This window comes from Armigeres subalbatus, chromosome 1 (genome assembly GCF_024139115.2).
Source record: "Armigeres subalbatus isolate Guangzhou_Male chromosome 1, GZ_Asu_2, whole genome shotgun sequence".
Taxonomy (NCBI): Eukaryota; Metazoa; Arthropoda; class Insecta; order Diptera; family Culicidae; genus Armigeres; species Armigeres subalbatus.
In genome coordinates this window covers 243,479,315-243,494,213 of record NC_085139.1, presented here as the reverse complement: position 1 = coordinate 243,494,213, position 14,899 = coordinate 243,479,315, and the positions used below count along the sequence as shown (strand labels likewise).

The 14,899-nt window shown below is 42.3% G+C and overlaps 1 pseudogene; it reads left to right on the top strand.

The window, feature by feature from the left end:
- The window catches only part of LOC134206239 (mucin-5AC-like), a 111,116-nt pseudogene that overhangs the window by 95,525 nt on the left and 692 nt on the right, over nt 1-14,899 (top strand).

Genomic DNA, 14,899 nt, shown 5'->3' with positions numbered 1-14,899 from the left:
CTCTCGCTGATTGTCTTCGTTGGTAAATCTTCCTCAAATCAATCCGATTAAAAATATTGAAGGAATTGCCGAGTCTTCATTCAACATCGCGAAGGGAAGACCTCAAAAATCGTTTCAGGAATGTTCACATAAAACCAAAAAACGACGTGTGAAGACCTCATCAATAATTATGAACCTGAGGAGCTAGCATTTGCGGCCAATATATCAAGTAGCTCAAGCGCAAATCGGGAAAAGCGTATAACAGGAAAAAATTATGATTCTATAGTAAAAATATGAGAGCTGGCTGAAAAGATCCCGATTATTTGAGGCATATTGTGAAATCTGGCCGTTACGGCATTTATGCAATTATCTGTTCAACATATGTCAATTACACAAATAGTAGTTTTTATCATTAGTGACAATTTTTCCGAATGGATCTCGATTATACGGAAGCATATTATATGTTATGAAATTTGGCGTTTACGCCACTTACGTAATTATCAGTTTAACATAGGTCAATAATGCAAATAGTAGAAAAACTAGTTTACAACAATTTTCCCAAAGACACCATCGAGTTAAAACGGGTAGAATGTAAGTTATGATTTTTGTCCCATAGCTCCATACATTGGCAGCACTGTGCGTCCCCGCCAGAACGACTCGCCAAACCGATTTTCTTCGTTTACCTATGCATCGCACTCTATTTGGGCAGAATAATCCGTTAGATGTGTGTTGTCGACGTTTCAATGAAGTCTTTTTAAATTTCGATTTCAAAATGTATGTTTGTCGAAATGTATGTTTAGAAATAAGATTAGTTAGTAATGATATCTGTCTGTACGACTTTTTAAATCGAAGTCTAGTAAATAAATAAATAAATAAAAATAAATAAATTTCTGATAGCAATCTGAATAAGGATTTAAAAAAAATGGTAACTTGTATTAGAAATCTCGTGGTTTATAACTTTAAAAGTTTATATATTTATTTTTATATATCTATATAATCTTTATAATCGCATAAATAACCACATAACAGTTTTCAAAGCTTACGCAACTATGTACTATTTTCTAACACAATAAAATAAGTAATTTCATACCAAAGTACTATTGGGAATTGAAGTGAATGCTCATATTTCGTTTGAAAGAGACAAATATCATTCCGCTTCTATGATTACGAGGTAATTCGTTCCAAATTTTGACAGCACGGGTATGAAAAGAATCTCTCAAATTATTAGAAAGGCTCTTGGAACAATAAGTAGTAATGCTAAAGAAGAGCGGGCAACCTGGAAGAAGTTTCGGAGGTAAATTGGGAGGTCATTTATAATTTTATATGTTTGGATGCATGTTCTTAGCTTAAGATGATTCACAAAATCACAACCAAGTAAAGACTTCTTATAGGCAGATATGTGGTCATATTTTTTTAGATTGTATGCGTATCTTACAACTGCATTGAAAGCCTGGTTTAGTTTTTTGAGATTTGCCTTTGATACAAGACCAAACAATATGTCTCCATAATCGAATAGAGGTACTAAAAGTGACTTGGCAAGTTGAATCCTGATGTGTTGAGGAGTACAATGCCGCAGCAAAAGTAGGGAGTGCAAGGCGTTGTAGACTTTACTGGAAACAGCGTTTGTCTGGTTTGTCCAATTTAAATTTGAATCCATAAGAATGCCAAGATTTTTAACCACATTAGAATACGTGATGAAATCGTTTCCAACTTTAATTAGAGGAACAAAAGGTAAGGTTGCACGTTTAGTGTGAAAAATTATAGTCTGTGTTTTTTTCACGTTAAGAATCAGTCCATTTTGTTCACACCACTCTAAAATATTTTGAACATCTGAGTTCATCCGACAAACGATTTCAGGTGCGGTGCTAGGTTCTCCGGAGATGTACAGCTGACAATCACCCGCATATAGGTGAAATTTACAGAAAGATAAACTCAATGGTAAGTCGTTTATAAACATCGAGAAGAGTAATGGACCGAGTATTCAGCCTTGTGGTACCCCAGTTTGGACTGCAATAATTTCGGATTGATGATTATTGTAGTCGACATACTGCAACCGATTGGAAAGATAGGATAGAATTAAACTTGAGGAGAAATGGTCTAAGTGGAAATTGTGTTTCAACTTTTCACATAATCGTCGGCGGTTAATAGAATCAAATGCCTTACTAAAATCTGAGAGCGTAAGGATAGTGATCATTTTTTATCTAATGCTTCCCTTATGTCATTTTCAATATTAATCAGTGCAGTCACTGTACTACATGCCTTCCGATACCCCGATTGGAAAGCGCATAGCAGGTTATTTCGGATTAAATATTCATTCAGTTGTTTAGAAAGTACTGACTCAAAAACTTTAGAAAGAGCGCAAAGGATGCTTATTGGACGATAATCTTTTTCGATACATGGATTATCAATCTTACTAATTGGAATAACTTTAGCAATTTTCCAATCGACAGAAAATTCGGATGATGTAATGCAGCAATTGAAAATATCAGTAATGTAAGTAAGAGTGACACCTAAAGAAATTTTTAAAACATTCAATGGAATAAAGTCGTTTCCTACAGCATCGCATGAGGCAGTGGCGAACTCAGCTAAAACTTCATCACTAGTTACACATCTAAATGAAAACTTTGATTGTGTTTCAACATCTTCACTTTGATTGAAACTAAGGGGCGGGAAGTGTGCTGCAAAAAACATATTCAGGGAGTCAGCAGTTATGTCACCTCCACCTACATGAGTGTTCGTTTGTTTCAAGCCCAATCGTTTAATGTTTTTCCACAACTGCTTTGCAGGAAGATCAGCACTAAGTTGAGAGTTAAAATATTCTCGTTTTGTGCGTTTGATTTTGCGGTTGGCCAAGTTACGAAGGCAGGCATAACTGTGACAGTGCTGAATGCACACTACACTAACACTAAATTCACCACTGTTTCAGTTCTTGTGACGACGTTCCGCATGGGCCACAGTTGATTTTTACTGCTCACAAGGTAAAATCAAACGGGTTTGTTTTCTGCTGAAAATCGTCGGTGCATATTCATAAAATTACCCTCGGAATGGTAGTTTCAACTGCAATATTTTTTTGCGTGTAAGCAGCGCAGCGGCAATTTCCCAATGGGGGATGTAATGCCACTAAGAAGAAGAAGCCCAGCGGTTCTCAACCTGGGGTACATGTACCCCTGAGGGTACCTTCGTTGGTTCCAGGGGTACCTCGGACAACAATGTCACTCGGAAGCCTTCTTTCAAGAGTCTAGAAAGCCTTTTTTCAGGACGCTCGGAAGTCTCCTTTCAAGAGGCTCGGAAGCCTCCTTTCAAGAAGCTCGGAAGCCATCTTTCAAGAGGCTCGGAAGCCTCCTTTCAAGAGGCTCGGAAGCCAACTTTCAAAAGGCTCGGAAACCTCATTTCAAGAGTCTCGTAATTATTCTTTCAAGAGGCTTGGCTTCCTTTTAAGTGGCTCGAAAGCAACCTTTCAAGAGGCTCGGAAGCCTTCTTTCAAGATGCTCGAAAGCCACTTTTCAAGAGGCTCTGAAACCTCCTTTCAAGAGGCTCGAAAGCCACCTTTCAGGAGGCTCGGAAGCCTTCTTTCAAGAGGTTTGGAAGTCTCCTTTCAAGAGACTCGGAAGTTTCCTTTCAAGAGGCTCGGAAGCCTCCTTTCAAAAGACTCGTAAACCTCATTTCAAGGAGAGTCTCGTAATTATTCTTTTAAGACAGTGAGATCTTTTGAGCCTTATAAATCTGCCGGACCGGACGGAATAATTTCAGCAATGCTTCAAAACGGAGAATCAGTGCTGATTCCGCCGTTAATTGAGATTTTCAAGGCAAGTCTAAGACTCAATTATATTCCATCTTCATGGAGGAAAGTAAAAGTTATTTTCATACCAAAAGTAGGAAAGCGAGATAAGACGCATCCTAAATCATTCAGGCCCATTAGTCTTTCATCAGTTCTGTTGAAAACTATGGAAAAGTGATTATATCAACTCAAATTACATGATTAAACATCCACTGTCTAAGTTCCAGTTTGCTTACCAGTCCGGTAAGTCAACGATTACGGCACTTCATTCAGTGTTATCTAAAATGGAAAAAGCGCTTTCGGTAAAAGAAATAGCACTTTGTTCTTTCTTGGACATTGAAGGAGCTTTCGATAACGCTTCTTATTCGTCAATGGATCGTGCCATGAAGAAAAGAAACTTCGACACGAACATTATCAAATGGATTCACACCATGCTTGCAAAAAGAGAAATCTCTCCAGAGCTGGGAAGTTCGTCTCTTACAGTATGGGCAACAAAAGGTTGCCCTCAAAGAGGGGTCCTCTCACCACTAATGTGGTCCTTAGTTGTAGACGATCTTCTAGGAAACTTAGAAGAAAAAGGTTTCGAGGTTGTAGGCTTTGCTGACGATATTGTCATCATAGTGAGGGGGAAATTCGGCAATATCATTTCTGAAAGAATGCAATGGGCTCTAAATTTTACCCAATCGTGGTGTATTCAGGAAGGCCTTAGCATTAATCCGTCAAAAATTGTAATTGTACCATTCACTAGGAAAAGGAAACTTGATCTAAAAGCTCTAAAGATTCCTAAAGAGGCTACTGCACAGAAGAAGCTGACAAAACTGCAAAGGTTAGTGTCCATTGCTATAACGGGAGCGATGCGTAGCACTCCTTCAAAATCGTTAGATGCAATTCTAAATCTGCTACCATTGTATGAATTCGTGCAGTTAGAAGCGGAAAAGAATATGCAAAAACTTAAACGATTGAAGTTATTCAAGTCAGGCGATTTAGTGGACCACTTGAGTATCTCACAAAATTTTCAATATGGGCCAGTGATGAATATGAGTGGAGACTGGATGAAACCTGTGGAGAACTATGACATTCCTTATTACATACGTGAGCCATCACGTATGGACTGGGAAGTCGGAGGTCCCACTGTTCGGGACGGTTCCATAAAATTCTACACAGATGGCTAAAAAATAGGAACAAAAACGGGAGCAGGAATCTTCGGCCCTGGGATATCGATCTCAGTGGCAATGGGAAACTATCCAACGGTGTTCCAAGCGCAGATTTTTGCTATAATGAAATGTGCTAATATCTGTGTAGAGAAGAAATATAGATATGCAAATATTTGTATCTTCACAGATAGTCAAGCGGCACTCAAAGCATTGAGTAGCTTTAAATGTACATCAAAACTTGTCTGGGACTGCATTCTTTCATTGCGAAAAGTGTGCCAAGAGAACTCCGTAAATCTGTACTGGGTTCCAGGACACTGTGGCATTGAAGGTAATGAAAAGGCAGACGAGCTTGCAAAACGAGGATCAAACACACAGTTTATTGGCCCAGAACCTTTCTGCGGTATATCATAATGTACTATAAAAATGGAATTGAAATCCTGGGAAGCACAAAGGTTGATGACCAACTGGTTGGTTGCCGAAAAGTGTGCTCAATCAAAGAGATTTATAATTCCCAATGTTAAAGTAACCAAAAACCTCTTGGAGCTCAGCAAGAGAGCTCTTTGCATCTTCACTGGCCTAATAACCGGACACTGCCCGAGCAGATATCGCTTGAAAAATATTGGCCAGATTCAGAATGATATCTGTCGTTTCTGTAACATGGAACGTTAAGAGGCTCGGAAGCCACATTTCAAGAAGCTCGAAAGCCACTTTTCAATATGCTCTGAAACCTCCTTTCAAGATGCTCGGAAGCCTCATTTCAAGAGGCACGAAAGCCACCTTTCAGGAGGCTTGGAAGCCTCCTTTCAAGAGGCTCGGAAGTATGAGGTGAACCGGTCAAGGGCCGAAAACCTCATTAATAAAGACAATAAAAAAAGGCTCGGAAGCCTCCTTTCAAGAGGCTCGGAAGCTTCTTTTCAAGAGGCTCGTAAGCCTCCTTTCAAGATGCTCGGAAACCTCCTTTCAAAAGGCTCGAAAACTACCTTTCAAGAGGCTCAGAAGCCTACTTTCAAGAAGCTCGGAAGCCTCCTTTCAAGAGGCTCGGAAGCTTCCTTTCAAGAGGCTCGTAAACCTCCTTTCAAGATGCTCGGAAACCTCCTTTCAAAAGGCTCGAAAGCTACCTTTCAAGAGGCTCGGAAGCCTACTTTCAAGAAGCTCGGAAGCCTCCTTTCAAGAGGCTCGGAAGCCTCCTTTCAAAAGGCTCGGAAGCCTCCTTTCAAAAGGCTTGGAAGCCTCCTTTCAAAAGGCTTGGAAGCCTTCTTTCGAGAGGCTCGGAAGCCTCCTTTCAAAAGGCTCGAAAGCCCCTTTCAAGAGGCTCGGAAGCTTCCTTTCAAGAGGCTCGGAAGCCTCCTTTCAAAAGGCTCGGAAGCCTTCTTCAAAGAGGCTCGGAAGCCTCCTTCCAGGAGGCTCGGAAACGACCTTTCAGGAGGCTCGGAAGCCTCCTTTCGAGATACCCGGAAGCCTATTTTCAAAAGGCTCGGAAGCCTCTTTTCAAGAGGCTCGAAAGCCTTCTTTCAAGAGGCTCGAAAGCCTGCTTTCAAGAGGCTCGAAAGCCTCCTTTCAAGAGGCTCGGAAGCCTCCTTTCAAGAGGCTCGGAAGCCTCCTTTCAAGAGGCTCGGAAGCCTCCTTTCAAAACGCTCGGAAGCCTCCTTTCAAAAGCCTCGGAAGCCTCCTTTCAAGAGGCTCGGAAGCCTCCTTTCAAGAGACTCGGAAGCCTATTTTCAAAAGGCTCGGAAGCCTCCTTTCAAGAGGCTCGAAAGCCTCCTTTCAAAAGCCTCGGAAGCCTCCTTTCAAGAGGCTCGGAAGCCTCCTTTCAAGAGACTCGGAAGCCTCATTTCAAAAGGCTTGGAAGCCTCCTTTCAAAAGGCTTGGACGCCTTCTTTCAAGAGGCTCGGAAGCCTCCATTCAAGAGGATCGAAAGCCTCCTTTCAAGAGGCTCGGAAGCCTCCTTTCAAAAGGCTCGGAAGCCTCATTTCAAAAGGCTTGGAAGCCTCCTTTCAAAAGGCTTGGACGCCTTCTTTCAAGAGGCGCGGAAGCCTCCTTTCAAGAGGCTCGAAGGCTCCTTTCAAGAGGCTCGGAAGCCTCCTTCCAAGAGGCTCGGAAGCCTCCTTTCAAGAGGTTCGAAAGCCTCCTTTCAAAAGCCTCGGAAGCCTCCTTTCAAGAGGCTCGGAAGCCTCCTTTCAAGAGACTCGGAAGCCTATTTTCAAAAGGCTCGGAAGCCTCCTTTCAAGAGGCTCGAAAGCCTCCTTTCAAGAGGCTCGAAAGCCTCCTTTCAAAAGGATCGGAAGCCTCCTTTCAAGAAGCTCGGAAGCCTTCTTTCAAGAGGTTCGGAAGCCTCCTTTCAAGAGGGTCGGAAGCCTCCTTTCAAGAGGCTCGGAAGCCTCGCCTTTCAAGAGATTTGGAAGCCTCCTTTCAAGAAACTCGGAAGCCCCCTTTCAAAAAGCTCGGAGGACACCATTCAAGAAGCTCGGGAACCTTCTTTCAAGATGCTCGGAAACCTCCTTCCAAGAGGCTCGGAAGCCTCTTTTCAAGAGACTCGAAAGCCACCTTTCAGGAGGCTCGAAAGCCACCTTTCAGGAGGCTCGGAAGCCTCCTTTTCGGCCAAATGTCCTATTTGGCCAAATATCCTTTACGACTAAATAACCAAGAGCCTCCTCCTTTCAAGAGGCTCGAAAGCCTCCTTTCAAGAGGCTCGGAAGCCTCCTTTCAAAAGGCTCGGAAGCCTCATTTCAAAAGGCTTGGAAGCCTCCTTTCAAAAGGCTTGGACGCCTTCTTTCAAGAGGCTCGGAAGCCTCCATTCAAGAGGATCGAAATCGGAAGCCTCCTTCCAAGAGGCTCGGAAGCCTCCTTCCAAGAGGCTCGGAAGTCTCCTTCTAAGAGGCTCGGAAGTCTTTTTTCAAAAGGCTCGGCAGCCTCCTTTGAAGAGGCTCGGAAGCGTTCTTTCAAGAGGTTCAGAAACCTCCTTTCAAGAGATTTGGAAGCCTCCTTTCATGAAACTCGGAAGCCTCCTTTCAAAAGGCTCGGAAGCCTTCTTCAAAGAGGCTCGGAAGCCTCCTTTCAAGAGGCTCGGAGGCCACCATTCAAGTATCTCGGAAACCTCCTTTCAAGATGCTTGGAAACCTCCTTTCAAGAGGCTTGGAATCCTCTTTTCAAGAGACTCGAAAGCAACCTTCCAGGAGGCTCGGAAGCCACCTTTCAGGAGGCTCGGAAGCCTCCATTCAAGAGAGTCGGAAGCCTATTTTCAAAAGGCTCGGAAGCCTCCTTTCAAGAGGCTCGAAAGCCTCCTTTCAAGAGGCTCGAAAGCCTCCTTTCAAGAAGTTCGAAAGCCTCCTTTCAAGAGACTCGGAAGCCTCCTTTCAAAAGGCTCGGAAGCCTCCTTTTCGGCCAAATGTCCTATTTGGCCAAATATCCTTTACGACTAAATAACCAAGAGCCGCAAGAGGTTCGGAAGCCTCCTTTCAAGATGCTCGGAAGCCTCCTTTCAAGAGGTTCGGAAACCTCTTTTCAAGAGGCTTGGAAGCATCCTTTCGAAAGGCTCAGGAGCCTTCTTTCAAGAGACTCGGAAGCCTCTTTTCAAGAGGTTCGGAAGCCTTCTTTCAAGAGACTCGCAAGCCTTCTTTCAAGAGGCTCCGAAGCCTATTTTCAAAAGGCTCGGAAGCCTCCTTTCAAGAGGCTCGAAAGCCTCCTTTCAAAAGCCTCGGAAGCCTCCTTTCAAAAGGCTCGGAAGCCTCCTTTCAAGAGACTCGGAAGCCTCCTTTCAAGAGGCTCGAAAGCCTCCTTTCAAGAGGCTCGAAAGCCTCCTTTCAAAAGGATCGGAAGCCTCCTTTCAAGAAGCTCGGAAGCCTTCTTTCAAAAGGTTCGGAAGCCTCCTTTCAAGAGGGTCGGAAGCCTCCTTTCAAGAGGCTCGGAAGCCTCGCCTTTCAAGAGATTTGGAAGCCTCCTTTCAAGAAACTCGGAAGCCTCCTTTCAAAAAGCTCGGAGGACACCATTCAAGAAGCTCGGAAACCTTCTTTCAAGATGCTCGGAAACCTCCTTCCAAGAGGCTCGGAAGCCTCTTTTCAAGAGACTCGAAAGCCACCTTTCAGGAGGCTCGAAAGCCACCTTTCAGGAGGCTCGGAAGCCTCCTTTCAAGAGACTCAGGATTCTATTTTCAAGAGGCTCGGAAGCCTCCTTTCAAGAGGCTCGAAATCCTCCTTTCAAAAGGCTCGGAAGCCTCCTTTCAAGAGGCTCAGAAGCCTCCTTTTCGGCCAAATGTCCTATTCGGCCAAATATCCTTTTCGACTAAATAACCAAGAGCCGCAAGAGGTTTGGAAGCCTCCTTTCAAGATGCTCGGAAGCCTCCTTTCAAGAGGTTCGGAAACCTCTTTTCAAGAGGCTCGGAAGTCTTTTTCCAAAAGGCTCGGAAACCTCTTTTCAAGAGGTTTGGAAGCATCCTTTCAAGAGGCTCAGGAGCCTTCTTTCAAGAGACTCGGAAGCCTTCTCCCAAGAGGCTCGGAAGCCTCTTTTCAAGAGGTTCGGAAGCCTTCTTTCAAGAGACTCGCAAGCCTTCTTTCAAGAGGCTCGGAAGCCTCCTTTCAAGAGACTCGGAAGCCTATTTTCAAAAGGCTCGGAAGCCTCCTTTCAAGAGGCTCGGAAGCCTCCTTTCAAGAGGCTCGGAAGCCTCCTTTCAAGAGCCTCGGAAGCCTCCTTTCAAGAGGCTCGGAAGCCTCCTTTCAAGAGGCTCGGAAGCCTCCTTTCAAGAGGCTGGGAAGCCTCCTTTCAAGAGGCTCGGAAGCCTCGCCTTTCAAGAGATTCCGAAGCCTCCTTTCAAAAAGCTCGGAGGCCACCATTCAAGAAGCTCGGAAACCTTCTTTCAAGATGCTCGGAAACCTCCTTCCAAGAGGCTCGGAAGCCTCTTTTCAAGAGACTCGAAAGCCACCTTTCAGGAGGCTCGGAAGCCACCTTTCAGGAGGCTCGGAAGCCTCCTTTCAAGAGACTCGGAAGTCTATTTTCAAAAGGCTCGGAAGCATCCTTTCAAGAGGCTCGAAAGCCTCCTTTCAAGAGGCTCGAAATCCTCCTTTCAAAAGACTCGGAAGCCTCCTTTCAAGAGGCTCGGAAGCCTCCTTTTCGGCCAAATATCCTTTTCGACTAAATAACCAAGAGCCGCAAGAGGTTTGGAAGCCTCCTTTCAAGATGCTCGGAAGCCTCCTTTCAAGAGGTTCGGAAACCTCTTTTCAAGAGGCTTGGAAGCATCCTTTCAAGAGGCTCAGGAGCAGGCATTGCAATTTATCCCATCATTCGATCTTCAGAGCAAAGATACTGATGATATGCTGGGATATCGATCTTAGTTATCTATCTGCTCAGTAAACAAAGTGCAATGTTCGCCTTGGAGAAAATTTTTTTCACTGTTTTTGTTGTAGCAACGCCCTCGCAACATGAACAAACCCCGAACCGCGCTGGCTATCAGGATCATCATCAAATGCTCACATGATAATATCTTTCCAGAGTGCTCTTTGATTAGGGATAATATCTTTGCACAAGCAAAGATAATATCCTGTGCTCAGATGATATTGCAATGCCTGCTCAGGAGCCTTCTTTCAAGAGACTCGGAAGCCTCCTTTCAAGAGGTTCGGAAGCCTTCTTTCAAGAGACTTGCAAGCCTTCTTTCAAGAGGCTCGGAAGCCTCCTTCCAAGAGGCTCGGAAGTTCGAAGGCGTACCTCTCAATAAAAAGGTTGGTAACCGCTGTTGTAGCCTATTCAGATTACGCCATATATAGAAGTATATTACATCGTTCCCCTTCTATACTCTTGAAATATTGAGAAACTGAATACTGAAACTATACCTAATCTATGAGATTCTGAATATGGAAGTAATTTTTTGTTGTCAAATACAAATATAACCCTTCAAAAACTGTATAACAAAAAATCTGCATGATAAAACGGTACCATTTCTGTTTTGTATAATGAATTCATTTCAGAAAATTCAAATAAAATCTAAACTCATGCAATCAAACGAAAATCCAAGCCTTATCCAATCCAAATTCCATTTAATCCGCACCCAATCCAAATCTAAACTACATTTAATCCATATTCAATCTATTCCTAATTTAACCCTTATGAAATCCAAAAGCAATCTAATTCAAATTCAATCCAAATACAATCAAAACCCAATCCCAATTCCACTCAATCCAAAACTAATCCAATCCCAATTCTAATCTAATCTAATCTAAATCCAAAACTAACCCAATCCCAAGTTCCTAACCGAAGATCCAAGCCATATCCAATCCCAATTCAATCCAAATTCTAGCCTAATTAGAGCCAAATCCAATTCAAATTCCAATCTAAATCCAAATCATGTCCAATCCTAATTCAATCCTAATCAAATCGAAACACAATTCAACTCCGAGCCAAATCGAAAACCAGTCCATTACAAATTTTCCGGAATACATTCTAAATCCAATCTTAATCCAACCCTAATCTTATCTTCATGCAATCCAAAACCAATCCAATTCAAATCAAATGCAAATCGAAATACTAATCCAATCTAATCTGAATTCAAGCCAAATCAAAAAAAAAAAACAGGATACTATAGGAACCTAAGAAAAATTACTCAAATAAAGCATTAAAAAGATATACAAATGCATTCAAAATCCAAAACAAATCAAATGTAAATTAGATCAGAATCCAATCCAAATTCAATCCGAATCTAAAACAAATGCAATCTCAATTCAAATCAACCGAAATCCAAATACAATCTAAGATCCAAACCAATTTCGAGTACAAACCACATCCGATACAAAACCAGTTCAAATTCAATGAACTGAACAAAAATGAGTAAATCTATCTCGAATCCATTCAAAATCATTGCTATTACCTTCTTCTTCTTCTTCTTATTGGTATTACATCCCCACACTGGGACAGAGCCGCATCGCAGCTTAGTGTTCATTAAGCACTTCCACAGTTATTAACTGCGAGGTTTCTAAGCCAGGTTATCATTTTTGCATTCGTATATCATGAGGCTAAGCACGATGATACTTTTATGCCCAGGGAAGTCGAGACAATTTCCAATCCGAAATTCCTTAGACCGGCACCGGGAATCAAACCCAGCCACCCTCAGCATGGTCTTGCTTTGTAGCCGCACGGCTAAGGAGGGCCCCATGTAACAGTAGTATTACAGTACAGTATTACCATGTAACAGTTATTTACGTGAAATAAACTCTGGTAGGTTGGGAAATTGCGGTTTATTTCGTAATCGACCAATAATAAGACCAATGACCTGCGGCAAGAAGTTTGTATTCTGTTTAGTTTTACTGTCCTATAAGATTACCGGGCGCGAGTATTATTCGTTTGCAGTTTCTTCTTCTTCTTCTTCTTTTTGCTTGAGCGTCAAGCTCGAAAGGGCCAGTAGCTCAGACTATATGCCCTTTGCAGTTTCATTACTTGACATTAGTAGACATTAGTACATTAGTAGCAACCAGACTAAACGCGCTGCTATAACAGTAGCGCGAGTGACAGGTCACCAAATTTGGTAGCGCGGTATGAGCGCTGCTATTTGATAAACTGTTAACTGTCAAACGTTACCGGTACGGAACACAGAAACCAAATTGAAACTAAAATGACAACGCTGCGCAGGTGATTAAAATGCTCGCGACCAATAATGATGCTCTAAAACTATCGTTAGTTAAAAAGTGGCAAAATTAATATTAACTCATACCTAGTAACACTGATTATTCTATTATGGTTTTATAGCATACTTGAAAAGTAAATCGTTGTCTCCAAAATCGTTATAAACCATAATACTTACTTGCTCCATATGCATATTATTAAAAAAAAAAAAAAGACAGGAACACCGCCTTCGACCAGAGGTCGTACAGACTGAACACTTAACACCTAGCCAACGGACAGGACACATAACACCCAGTGGCGGGACACATAACACCCAGTGACCGGTGGAGAATTTTTCGATCACGAAAAGTTTCCTCCTTTCCGAGGCGGGAATCGAACCCACGCTCCATTATTATTATTCTGAAACGTCCATGATAAACATATCTGAAATTTCTCACGTGTTCGGTTCCTGAATTAATTGAGTTCTATATGACTAGCTGGTCCTTATGTTGCATCATTAACATCCATGCTGCATAATTTGTCTTCATCATAGTGTTTATCGAAAACCTACATTTTAGTTACCAATAGGATATCGGATCAAATTACAAAAATTAATTTCGAACTATCTTCTAAATCTAACAATTATCTGTGATTTCCTTTATTCGTAGAAACCACAACTCGGAGCAGCCTTTTCAAACGTCGGCCAGGGTTCCCCGCAGTGAACCGAATTACCACTGTTGCTCCGCAGGTAACAACCTTCTCGTCTGCGTCCAGCAAATTCTTCAAGAACCGAGCCAAACCTTCCGCTGTCCAGGACTCGCCAGCTGTTTCCGATGGTCAAAATCCAGCCCCATTAGTAAGTGATGTCGACCAAGAGATCGAGCCTAGCATTCGGCAGAACAGTAAACTGGTGAACAGCAAAAATCGCTACAATCAGATCGGTGAAGGCGACCACGATGGTAGCTTGGAAGACGATCTCGTCGGTGCGATAACCACGATCTCCCGAGCACCACTCCCATCGACCACCAGCCGTAACTTCCTATTCCCTGACGAGAGTCCCGAGGACAAGACTCACAAAATTCAGCTAGAAGTTACGTATTGCTAACTTAACGTGTCCAATAAAAATAATAAAAATTCATTAAAAATATGTTGTGTTTTATTCCATTTATTAACAAATTTTTATTCATTTCATTCCCAGTAAAATCTACCGAAAAGTTTGTAATAAATGACAACTGACGATGATTTGTAAGTACGATTTACGGTATTGATTGAGAAGTAGTCAGTAATTTTTGACAGCTGAGTATTTCTTCAATTTGATCGTTCAGTAACCAAACTTTACTGAACTGATTACTGAGTGTTCAGCTGTTTGAAAGTCGAAAATTTTTACCGTATACAGTAAAAAAACTTGTGTGTACGTCCAACTGGACACAGGTACACTTCAGGGTCATTTTTAAGCTGAACAGAGGGCAGATGTGCCTGATGACGTGCGATATATCCGAACCGAAAAAATGGGGAAAATGTTTTGGTATGGGCACTTTGCTCCTGTGACTCCGTATTTCACAAACAACGGTGAAAATTGAAGAAAATAATGATCAAAAACGACTTCTAACCATCTACGAAGCATGCGGATTGTTTTGGTGATCTGGCATCGCTCACTACGTTTCTGCTACGTTGAGATGCTGAAGAAGAAAAAAGTCGATTTTGTCGAAAAGCCTAATCCACCAAACTGCCCTGATCTGCGTCCTATCGAAAAATACTGGGCAATAATTACGCGGCATCATAAGGTAGATGGGAGAGAAACAAGCCCTGTTGACTGCTTCAAGAAAATTTGGTCTGCGGCACGAAAAGTTACGGAGAAGTTGTGCAGAATCTAATGAGCTGTCAAAGAAAAGTCGAGCATTCTTCAGAAAAGAGAAGTAAATATTCAAAATCACGTGAATTCGTTCATATGTATGTTAATTGTCATTTATATAAAGCAACCTTATGAATTTGCTTCAAAATAAACATGTTCCTTTAAAAACAGGTGTCCACTTTCTTTAATGAACAGTCCTTAGATACCTTCACATTCCTCGACGATGGATCATTCCTAACGCTAATTGAAGACAGTCTGGCGGAGCTTGGTGTCAGCGGATAAAAGCCCACTGTGCTTGCTGTGGACAGAAATGTCACGCGAATAGAGAAGGATTCGAATCAGCTGAATCTGGTAGTTTCGTCAGGCAAAGAAGAAGTACTTCTGGAGGAGGTAAACTGTGAAGGTGCTTTCTGCCATACAAACACTTTCGTATGGCTGTCTATCCAAACGGTACTGCATCTCAAAGGGCTTCATGTGAAGAGCTACTGAATGCCGTTCCCAAGCTGCTTATCGGAGTTAATAATTGAGCTTAATGGTCCCACTAAAGACACGTGA